We start from the raw sequence: 12,419 nt of genomic DNA on the forward strand, positions 1-12,419 counted from the left end.
CAAAAATCTCATGTTGATTTGGAAAACTGCCTAAATTATGTTGGAAAATAGTTCAACGTATAACTTTAAAAAAAGGAAAAAATACATTATGGCCTTTCATTTCTAGATGGCTGCTCATAGAAAAGGTATTTGGTATCTTTCTCACAAAAATGTAAACATTCTCACAGCGTGTAATATTTCTTGAAGCTTGGAGAACTTGGAGAATGAAGGGTTTAATGTTATAAAATGATTATTATTTTATAATAATCATGATAATTATATTGATAATGATATTAATAAAAATGATAATTATTTCCAGCATTTATCAGATAGCTATAGTTTATAAGAACATGAATCATATATGGTCCAAACTAGTTTGATGCAGAATAAATTCATGCACATCTTCATGCTTGGTATGATGCATTTACAAGCTTTAGACATTCAGTCTTTTTTCTTATGTGACAGCCTTGCTTTAATGCCAAAGGACTGGTAACCTCTGGTGGCCTGAATCCCAAGTTCTCTTTGGCCAATGTAAACTTCTTCACTGTTTCTGACCTGGGTGTTGGGTAATTTGTTTTTTTTTTGGGGGGGGGGCAAAGAAGTATCAATTCTTGAAAAGAATAAACTTTCTTAGTTTCATTTCAAATAACCAATGTATAACTTCTAGTTTTTCTTTTATTTGAACTAATAAGTCTGTGGGGGGTGTATGTGTGTGTCTGTGTGCTTGTGTACACACATGCATGAGCTTTTTATAAACCAGTAGCAAACAGCTTAAGAGATGTGGTCACATAGAATGGACTGAGCATCCTTTTCTTGAGTGAGAGATAATAAATCATTCTTCTCAGGTGGAATCTTTTATTTATGCTCTGGGATTCCATTTTATCGAGAAAGCTTTGGTTTTCCTTTTTGGCTTTGTCTATGCTGTGTTTTAGCAAGTAATTCAAATCAAGCTGACATTTATTAGTGAGGACATGGTCCACTCCAATCTCATACTCACAGACCAGCTGTTGCCATTCCAATTTTGCTATGGACTTTCCCATTTGTAAGTATGGGTGTGCAATGGCCATGTTGCATGGTTGCAGATTTACTATTTGTAAATCAGTGGAATAAAATCACTATCCACTCCCACGCCACAATAATACGTTACCAAGGGTTTTTATTTTGTCATTAAAAGTTGATAACTTAAAATCTGAGCAATTACATAGGGTTACTATAATCAGGAACACAAGATTTTAGTAATGGTTTCTATGCTGAAAATATTTGATTTCGTTTACTTCTTTTTTAAAAGATTTTATTTATTTATTTATTTATTTACTTATTTATTTGAGAGAGAGAGAAAGAGAATCTCAAGCCAACTCATCACTGACCCTGCCACAGGCTCGATCTTCTGACCCTGAGATCATGACCTGAGCTGAAATCAAGAGTCAGTCTCTCAACAGACTAAGCCACCCAGGTGTCCCAAAGTATTCCTATTTTCTAAGACATTATTATTATTCTATCCTCACAACAGTCCTAGGGGATGGGAGGGTACATGCCATTATCTGTGTTTTACAGTTGAAGAAAGGCAACTGAAGGGAGCAAAGGGATTTTTCCCAAGTTACAAAGCAAATTACAAGTGGCCAGTTCAAGGGAGCAAACTCTGAGCTTCCACGTTCTACTCTCTTTTACCACAGGAAGAAACCAAGTTTGAGACAGCACTCTAGGGTAATTCCAAAATACTGTATGTATTGCTCTTGACATTGATGTTTTAATATTTTGTGGAGATATTAAATAACTCTTTGTTAGAAGGAACTGTTTATTGGGGTACTCTGGCTGGCATACTTGTGAAATTGTTTCTATGTTGTTAAATACTTCTTAGGGCAAGGGTGGGAGTGGTTCTAGGACATAGCTTCACGTTCCTTTCTTTCTTAGAGATCCAGAAATTCATAACCTGTAAACAAGAAGCCTCTTTAGCTTCAGGTGTTGGAAAGATCTTTTGGTGTTTGTTAGCTTTCCCATGGAAGAAGTAAAAAGTTTCAATGTTCTTTCTGCATCTAAGAGATTGTTTTGTCCTGAAAACCCTATGTCCTGGAATCTCTCTGTGATTTTGAGAACTCATTCAGTTAACAGAATTTTGAGTGTCTGTATATACTGGCAGTGCTCAGCCCTCCCTCTGGTGATCTTACCATGTTGTGCCTGTGTGTGTGTGTGTGTGTGTGTACATGCGCACATGTGTGCATGTGCAGGGATTGTATTCAGGAGTAAACAGTCGATTTTGCTGAGATTAATGATAGACTAAAGAGACCAAAATGTTCTTTTTCTACTTGACTTACTCTGCTCTTACGGGATATTCCATTGAGTGAGTGTTGGACATGGTAGTTCCTTTTAACTCTGAATCAATATATTCCAGAAGTTGTGCTATTAATGTTTGAAATCTGAAAAGCAGGATACTTAAAGACTGTTGCTTTAAGTTAGGGAAAGAGTAAATTGTAGTCCTGGGTGCCATTTTTATTTAACCCTGAGGAGCAACAGAGGTGGTCTACCAGCCACCTGGCTTGGCCCCATGGAGCTGGAGGGCAGTGCCAGGCAGGGGGAGGTAGGAGGTAGCTTCCATGCTTCCTCATCCTCTTTATCTACACTTCCTCCCTAACTGATCTCATCCCACTCCTATGCTGCATTTTTCAGAGCTTGGTCAGGGAAATAGAAGCCACTCTAGGTATAAGCAGTAATTGTGTTAATTCAGAGAACCAGAAGCTCACAAAACTTTTGGAAGGTAAAGGAAACTGCTGCTGCTGATCTCAGCTCCTTGCAGTATTGGAGTGGGTAATTCTCAAAAGCTTGCCCTGAAGTCACTATTTCAATTCCAGGAATTGCACTGGCCTATAACTCTGGAGCAGGTGATTCTCCAGAGCTTTCTTGGAAACCTTCGCATCTGCTGACTGACCACGCATCTCCTGGAAGTCTCCAGGGAGAGCTCAGGCTTCCAAACTTTGTGCAAGCACCTCTGAGAGGCAGATCCCAGCATCCGAACATACAGGGGAAGATTTCTGAGAAATGTGTTTCCAGGCTTCTCCACTGTGATACAGAGGAGAATGTAGCAGGAAGTGGCATTGATGCCGAGTTATCAGCTGACCACCAAGGATATTGCCTGTATCCACATAAGACATTTTTTTGATTCTCGTTACATGTGACACTCTGTTCAAGAATGCCTGAGACCAAGGCTCCATGATGATCACAAATATGAGTGGGGGAGCTACTTGCCACTTGGTGGTCTTTATCTTCTTTAAAAATTACTCTCTTAAGAAAAAGGAGGGAAATAAGAAATGAAGAAAAAAAGAAGCCAGTGATGGCCTCACTTTAACCTATTTTGTCCCCAAAGCAAAAAACTTCCCTCACTAGTGAAGGTAATTTAAAAAAATTCATATTCATTATTCCAGTTACTCACTGAGCCTTTACCAAGTCTAAATGAATTTCAGACATCGACTAGGAGTTGTATATCCCAACATAAGAGAGACTCCTAAATCAACAGTTCTCAGAATGTCTGATGCAGCAAAGCACTTCTAGGGCATTAATATAATGAAGAAAGATATCTTTTCTTTTAAAAGTAAGAGAGATTATCAGGAAAACAGAAAAAACTAATTCTTGTGAGGTGGAGAATTGTCTCCTGGTTCTTCCCTCTGGCTATTACTTTTTTTAATCCCCATTTCATCATTTACTTGCTCTCTAAACTCTCTTTTTCTCCTCACACTGATAGTGCCATTTGCTCTTCTCCTTTGTTTTTCCAAGGAGATTTGGCCACAGTAAGTGATGGTCATCCCCCAGTCTGGGGAATACTGATCGTATTCATATAAATCATCTGTGGTAACATATGACTGGCTGACTGACTGCTCAGGCCACTAGGTCTTGGAATGCGTCCTCCACCCAAAAGCCCTCCTCTCTCCCACATACATCTTTATCACTGGATTTCAAAAACAGATAATACACAGGATGAAGTAAGAGCTTTTTTTTTTTTTTTTCCAACATCCCCTCCTCCTACCAAAACTCACCATTGTACCCAATGGGAAGAAAAAAAAATGAGATAATTAGGATTTTTTTTTCCTTAGAAAATTTGCAAGACGAAGCCCAAGAGACAGAGCATGCCAGATGTTGTGGAGAGCATGACTGCCCAGTCCCTTCGGCCACACATGCTGAAGTCATGAAGTTGGGAAATCTGACTCAGGAGTCACCATCCAGTGTGGGAGCTGACAAAGCGCCAAATGGTCTGGGACAACTGGTAACCCAACCAGTCCCTGGAGCACAGGCCTGGTCTGAGGGCTTTCTTGGGCAGGGATCAGTCGGAGAGAGACTGGAGGGCTAGGATTATTATTACTTCCGGGATGTAATGTTCTGGGAAGCCCTGAAAGGTCAGATCAATTCTGGGGTCTGGATCAACTGTGGGCCTGGTAGCCATGTAGTTGCAAGGGAAGCACTTGGGAGTGTGCCCTGGGTGAATGGTACAGCACCTTGGATTCATATGCCTAGGACAAATGAGATAGGATATTCAGTAGTTCAGATGTGAGAAAGCCAGAAAACACATACTTCCATGCTTTCTCTATTATAGCTTTATCTTTATTAAAATTACAATGTAAGTCAGAGATCACTCGGTATAAAAATGAACAAATGGGGATCCCTGGGTGGCGCAGGGGTTTGGCACCTGCCTTTGGCCCAGGGCGCGATCCTGGAGACCCGGGATCGAATCCCACGTCGGGCTCCCAGTGCATGGAGCCTGCTTCTCCCTCTGCCTGTGTCTCTGCCTCTCTCTCTTTCTCTCTCTGTGACTATCATAAATAAATAAATATTTAAAAAAAAAATTAAAAAAAAAAATGAACAAATGCATCAGAGGGAACAAGGCTTTAAATACATTTAGATTCAACTTGTTGGTCACTCAGCCCAATTACAGTTAGTTTCCCTTTTGTCTTATGCTGTTTCTCCAGGTCGACATGGGATGTTTGCACCAGTCTTTTATGGATTCAGGAGGCTTGAGCTCTATGCTCAGTCTTGATACAACCTGGCAAAGCCAACGGGCTCCTCTTCTGTGGCCCTGCTGTCAGCTCTGGAGGCAGCCAGGGCTGCTTGCCTGGAGACAAGAGCACCTTGCTGGGCTCCCATGGAAGACATTCCCCAGACATGGAGTCCTGTCATCAGCATTGCCTCCGTACCCTGGTTCTCAAAGGAATTTGCATAATCGTCACCTGTGAAACTTGTGATGAGCACAGATTGCAAGCTGCCAGCCCCAGAGGTCTGGGGGGCCACCGTAGACCACTGCATCTTCAGTCAGTTGCCAGGCAGAGTTGCTGAGAAGTGCTGGCATGCCCGGGACAGCTGCCTCAAGAACTCCTCTTTCCAAGGATGCCTCCACATGTCTCCTTCGATCCCCCCACCCAGCAGGTGCAGACATTTGCTAACAGAAGTTCTTTGCTGTATTGCTGTATGTCAGAGCATTTTACAACTAGCTTTCTGCAGAACAGTAAAAAACAAAAGAGTTCAGCTTAAACATAGCCAAACAACTTTTAACAGAGCAGTAAAGTGATTTCCTCACTGGGCTCTGCTCTGAGGCAGATCTGAGAAGTTCTTGTCATGCTGGACCTTTTTTCAAGTTTACCCTGGGCCCATCTCAGATTCACCCTACAAGAGACCTGGACTGCCAGGTGGAATGTGGTCTCCAAGGACCATTACACTGGATGATTTCAGACCTGTGTCCTGGGGGGCAGCTGGGAGCTGGCTGAGGCCTCAGGCCAGCTGGGTAGCAGAGCCCCATGCCCAGCACTGCCTGGTGGCCTTCCGAGCTCCACCACATGGGTGGTCTGCGTGCTGGCAGAGCACAAGGCTGCAGGAGTTCACAGCCCCCTCTGGGGGACATGACGAATGGCCTTGCTGACAAACCGTGGTCTGCTTTCCATCTCTGAGCCATGAACGGTTTCGTTTTCAAAGCCAGAAAACAAACCACGGGAACCAGACACAACACACGCAGGCCACAAATGATGCAGCCATAGTCTCGTCTCAAGGAAGGGACCTGCAAAGGTAAAAGAAACACAGCTTTGTTAGAACTCTTCGATGAAAAGTTAATACAGAAAACTCAACCAGAGCTTGTAATGGGACCTCCTGTGCCCTCCCCAACTGGGCCTTCTGGCCTGGGGGAGAGTCAGTCCTCTCTCATGGCCAGACCCATCTGATACTGGTCTTCTCCAGGGGCTTTCCAACTGGGCTCCAACCCTGGGGGCTTCCCAGGCCACCGTGGAGAGGGATTTGGGCAGGCCAGAAAGTACTCTCGCTCCCCTGCACTGACCAGCTGCATTTCTATCTGACTTATTCTTATAGTGCTCCCAAGATCTCTTTTGAAGGAAATGTTCTGCAGGTAAACAACATTTGAACTATTCTAGTCTGCGCCGATCCCATGTACATTCCAATGGATGCTTCCAGTAAAGAATGGAGGAGGTCAGGATAGCAATTTTACAAGAAGTGCATCAATTTCTGTGTCCCTCTGTCTGATGTTGCCCACCAGTTCCCTTTATCACCCTCTGCCCCTTCCTTTGGGCACTGGCATGATAATTTAGGGTTGTGTTATCAAAAGCCAGAAAGAACTAACAAAGAATTAGGTCACTGTAGGAGCCCATGGACATAGGCCTGTCCTCTCCTTGTTCCTACAGCAACATAGGAAATATCACAGATAACTTGAGCCTGGAGAAGGATGGGTCACGTTTTTAGGTCCACCTCCCATACATGAGTGCTCCCTACTGGCCACATGTATAATAAGTGATATTGTTCCTCTAGCTATAGCTGAATCAGTCTTCCTAGCGTAGTGGTGATCTTCACCACGTATTCACGCCAATGCAGGAGGTGGGATGAGAAGTAGGATGATAAGCATTGTGGGAGAAAGCACATTGTGGGCAAAGGCAGGGAGGCATAAATGAATAAGGAATGTGGTAGGCTGCGGGGAGCACCTGACAAGGAGGGTGGGGCCCTTGTCATGTTGGGTTAGAGTATTTGGAATATTCTTTTAGACAATTGGGAGACTTTTGGAAGTAGTTTAAGCATTTGTAATGATCAAATCTAAATATTTCAAAGTTAATGCTAGTGACTCAGTGGAACATGGATAGGGAGTGGAGAGGTGGTTAAGAGATGCTTTCTCAAAATGGTTCATTTTTTCAGTCATGCAAAAAACTTCATGGAGTGTGTGTCAAAGGGGAGAGGATGAGGGCTTAAACTATGGTGGTCACTGGAGAAAGGAGGAAGACATTCACAACATATGTCCAACAAGACCTGATGACTGATTGGCTGTGGGTCTGAGGGAGGGGCAGGGGTCAGGGGTTACTGAGACCACAGAGGGACCGATAGGACCATTACTCCACAGAGAAGTTCTCTAGGGTGTGGGCTGGGGAGCAGTGGGGATGTGTACAGAAATGAGCACATTTCTCTCTAAGCAAAGAGACTATCCTAGCATTTGGAGGACCTTCAGGAGATTTAGCATCAATCCACACCTTTAAAAAAATTAATGTGAAAGCAAAGAAGTATATTACAGGATGATGTGAAACAATCAGAAACGTGCTAACAGGGAGGTCATCGGAAGAACAATTTATTGTAAAGGAATGTGATCCCAGTACTAGTGTGAAAGCCCTTTCAGGAGCATTTGTGCCTCCTAATGATTCATAGCAAGGCCAGGACACCATCACCTTCAGTGAGGGTGGGCTTCTTTGGAGAGGTTAGATAAACATTTGGGCTGGTGGAAAAATGCTGGCTGAACTTCTTTTGAGGAAGTGTGCTCAAGGGAATGAGGTGAGAGCAGAAGATTCTATTTTCTGCCAGTTTTCTCCCCTTCCTCATTCTCATCCATTCAGAACATTCCTTGGAGGTGGTTTCTCAAGCTTCTGAAATCCACACTTGGTTCTCTCTCTCTTTCTTGCATGTGCACCCACATACACTCGCACATATCTACTCACACAGTTAAATACGGACAACTCTGTGAGTTACTGGGATATTTTTTCCATATCAACTACTTCCCCATAGAAGCATGAGAAAGATTAAATGGCCAGAGAATAACAGAAAGAGCAAGGCTTTGGTGCCAGACAAACCCAGAGTCTCATTCTGCCTGATGTGATCCAGTGTGAGACACTGAGCTTCCCTGAACCTTGATTCCTTTAAAACTTCTTAGAGCCATCTCAGTATTGGATGCAACGTCCATAAAGTATCTCAGAAGGCATTTGATAACTGTTAGGATGAAATTAGGACTTTGTGACTGTATGCTGTAAAGGCTTCCTTGTTTCATTGTTCATAATAGTGAAGCATGGTCCCAGCATATCCTCCAACAGGTAAAATTCTCTAGAAACAAAACTTTAGCAAATATCAGTGTGGAATTTATTAATGTTTTATTTAATTACTTGGGGGCATTTAATGAAAGAATGAATTATTAAGTGAGAACATTGATTGTTCCCTGTGTATGGCAAGAAGATCTCCTGTGTATGCTTAAAATAGCTCCATAAAATGTAGAGCAGACCACAGTAAATTAAAGAAAGGAAGGAAAATGGAATGAGGATTAAAAATACGATTTAGCCTGGAAGTCTGCATAAAACGACAGCCACGCCCCAATTATCCTACATCCCCCATACCTGGAACTTGCAGCTATTCTAGAATGGGTGGTGACTCCAGACCCAAAAGAGAATAAAATGCTGCTGCAGGAAGTTGAAGATGCATGACCATTGGGCTCATGGGCTAGGCAAGGTGAGCTCCCTGGTTTCCCTACCCCTCTAGACTGCTCACCCCTCTTCACCCTACTGTGCTCCCTGGAAGCCTTGCTTTTGGGCTTCTTGTTAAGTTCGTCCAATGGAAGACCCTTGCAGGATATGGAAGGGAGGGAAGAGAGAAAGTTCGGGATATTTATTCCCCTAGTTCTTTCACCTGAGGTTACTGCCCCTTTCCAACATGGTCTCTCTCTGTGACACTCTTCTTCCAGACCTTAGAATTTAAATTCGAGGTTCCTTCTCCTCACCACTTTTGGGCCTAGAGGTGGTAAAGCACCCAGGCTGGTCCTCACAGCTGGGCTGCTGTGGTTAGTGAAAGGGTAAACTGAATCCCCCATAACCAATAAGTTCTGAATGCTTCCCTGTGTTAAGACACAAGTCTAAGAGTTAATGGTCACAGTTTTTATAACCTTTCATTTTGGAGATAAAGCCAAATTATATTCCACATATTCCCCAAGGAAAGCAATATTCGTTGAGGACCTTCTACTTGCCAGAATAGTATATTTTAATCCTTCTAGGAGCAGAAAGTAGAATAGCATTATCTCCATCTTATAGATGAGGAAGTATGTTCAGTAAAATTACATAGCCTGGAGCTACACAGCTAGTGTGTTTCCAATGTGAGAGCTAAACACAACTTTCCTGATTTTCCTGAGCAACCCCGCAATTTCAAAAAAAGAATGAATCCTTATCTGGAATGATCCATGAACAATTGCAGCGGTTGAGGCATGACTCTACATTTCTTTGTTCTGCTGATTTTTTCACAGCCAACTTTGCTAAGGCTGCATCGTATAAAAGGTGCATCATTTACAAGGAGGCTTACTGAAGTAAATAGGTGCGTCTCTCTTAGTGGCCTTGATCTATGCTATCTTTGAGAAGCCAAAGGTAGGACAGTACTAAGCCTCAAATGGAGCTATTAAGAGAGAAAGGGAGAGACAGAGACAGAAAGAAAGGGAGGAAGAGAGAGAGAAGCTTACATTTTGCCCTCCTTTGCAGCTCGTGCCTTATGTTCCAGATGGTCAACTCTGTGTTGGGACTAGTTAATTTCACATTGCAAAATATTATATGGGGTAGCAGGTGGAAATGCCCACTGTGAGAAATGAAGAGAAAGAAAATCTGAGCTGTAGAGGGAAAAAGACATGAAAACAGTTTGCCTAAGCCTTGGAACCAAATATTTTGTTCAGCGAAATCTAATAGTTACTGAGGATACACACAGCACCATCCAAATCAGAAGTTGGCTGTTTTTCAGCTGTGTGACTTTTGACTAGTTAATCAACATCTCTGAGTCCTTCTTTTCCTAATTAATAAAATGGAGTTAATCATATTACCTTAACTTACAGGGTCATTTTGGAGACTACATTACATTCAGGCATAGTACATATTTGAAATGTAGTGGATCAAAATAAATGGATTCCATTGTCATCATCATCATCATCAGTGTCATCATCATCATCGCCACCAAGGACTTCAAAGCCTGGTTGGAAGGATATTCAAATAAGTGCTGCTATTTAAACATAAAAATATGTTCATGCTGAACAGCGTTTCTCAAAGGAAAATGAGAACGCTGGCTTTGGTCCATACCTTTGAGTGTTGGGGCAAGCCACTTAATTTCCCTGAGCCTCAATTTTGGCATAAGTAAAATGGGGCTAATAATGTGTCAGCTTCCCAGAATACTGTGTTAATGACATAGATGAAATGAAACCTGTTACCTTAGAATATGGAATTACATGGTAGTAAGAGTGGCCCTGACTTGTAACACCACTAGTCAAGCTTTTGCCACCTTTGATTGCTGTCTCAATGGTGTGCAGTCCAGAACCAACATTTTAAAGATCTCTTTCCATTTCCAAAAGCAATTTCTTGATTCATTTTCCTTTGTAATGTCCCCCCTTGGAAGAAATAGACTTGCACGTGTTAGCCAGAGAAATTGTGTGAATTGGGATTGGGGGAGCAATCATGGTACAATATGCTGTGCTCACATGTAGGCATGTTATGTTTCCAGTCAAATTAAGGCTACTCTGAGAATTCCCAGCTCCAAACCTTGCCTGGGGAAGTGAGGGCCCATTCTGTAGCTCTGACATGAGATTGTCACCAATGAGACAGCGATAAGCCCTTACTTGTGAAAGTTTTCTTCGGTATGAGAGGGGTGGGGGGAGAGGGAGTTTTAAATTTTATTTTAATAATTTCTCTTAAAACAGAAAACAGGGGTGCCTGGGTGGCTCAGTCGGTAGTCAGTGATCTCTGGGTCCTGGGATTGAGACCTGCATCAGGCTTCATGCTCAGCAGGGAGTCTGCCCCTCTCTCTCTTTCTCTCTCTCTCTCTCCCTCTCTCTTTCAAATAAATAATAAAATAAAATCTTTTTTAAAAACCCACAAAAAACAAATTGGTTGATTCAACAACTATTTAGGGGGTGACTGTTACATATACGACCCTGGCTTTGAAAACCCCATGTCTTTGAGACTTACTCTAACATAAATTTCTGCTAAATTTAATAAAGCAAAGCCCCACCAGCCTTGCGGCCACCCTCAAAAGGGTTAACATCCAAATTCTTGGTAGGAACATTGGTGTGTGCTGGCAGGAATGCACCCTATTCTCCTGAGTTCATTCTCCTAAGCATCATGTCCAGCACCAAGAAGAAAAGGGGCCAGAGGAGCCCCCAGGCAAGGAGTCCTGGCACCAAAAGCTATTGCATGGAACTTTGGGAAGGTGGGTTAAGCAGGTGGGTGGCAGATGCCAGGGTAAAGATTGGAGTAGGCAAAAGAGGTAAAGTGAGCCTGATTGGACTGGGAGAGAAATCAGGTATTTCTGAATTCCTCTCGAAGGCTTATAGCTAAGCCTTTCTGATGTTGTCCCTTTTGTAAGAAAAATACCTTAGTCTTCCCTGGTGACTTCTGCAACAAGTTTCTGAGAAGCAGGCAGTAAACATTAGCACAAGGCACATGAAGCCAATTGAAAAGGAATCTGAGCCCCCACGCATATGCCCCCAAATGCCCATGTTGGTGGGCTTCCGGTGGGAGACTCCAGCCCGCGCTGGTTTGGCAACAGGGTAGCATCGACCAGACAGATCGCACCACCAGGATGTGTAATCAGTATGATGATAAAGGAAAAGATGGAAATAGATCCTCTTCTGCAGGCAGTTAGGAACCTCAGAACAGACATGGGACAAGTTAGTGTGTGTGTTGGCTAAACATGAAGATGGAAAGAAAGAATGATTAGAAAAACACCCACCCACCCTTCTGGTGGCCGTTACTTGGCTGTGGAAAAGGCAGCTTATGACAAACTCAGGACTCTGAGAAACCAGTGCTGTATGGAGATGGCTTTCAGGTCAAAAAAAAAAAAAAAAAAATCTTACTAATCCCTGCTTTGCAAAACATCAACGAGTGCATGTAATACTAGCAAGACCTGAGCTTTCAATAAATCAGAAAACAATGGAGGCATTGTCTGACCTCACCAAATGGTCCTTGCTCTACCACGCAGAACACTCTTGTCTGTATGCAGCCAAAACTCAGCCCAATCTTATCGAACTAAATTGATTTATGAGAGGAAAAACCTAAAAAGGGAAGCAGCAAAATAATGATATTAATTCTAATAATGCATTGACTAGTGCTCATATAAATCACTCTCCCCACTCAGATTGATTTCAGGAGGCTAAGAACTCCAGGCAAAGCCCATCTCCAGCCGCCCAGGGCCTC

The 12,419-nt window shown here is 42.8% G+C and overlaps 1 long non-coding RNA gene across 2 annotated transcripts in view; it reads left to right on the forward strand.

Moving 5' to 3' along the window:
- Positions 1-10,053, forward strand: part of LOC112649843 (uncharacterized) — a 35,276-nt gene extending 25,223 nt beyond the window's left edge. For both annotated transcript variants that reach the window (XR_004803786.2, XR_004803784.2), the window contains exons 2-3: positions 4,062-4,231; positions 4,932-10,053. This is a non-coding gene — a long non-coding RNA (uncharacterized LOC112649843). The remainder of the gene's footprint in view (positions 1-4,061; positions 4,232-4,931) is intronic.
- Positions 10,054-12,419: the final 2,366 nt, after the last annotated feature.

Source organism: Canis lupus, chromosome 11, assembly GCF_003254725.2.
Source record: "Canis lupus dingo isolate Sandy chromosome 11, ASM325472v2, whole genome shotgun sequence".
Classification (NCBI taxonomy): Eukaryota; Metazoa; Chordata; class Mammalia; order Carnivora; family Canidae; genus Canis; species Canis lupus.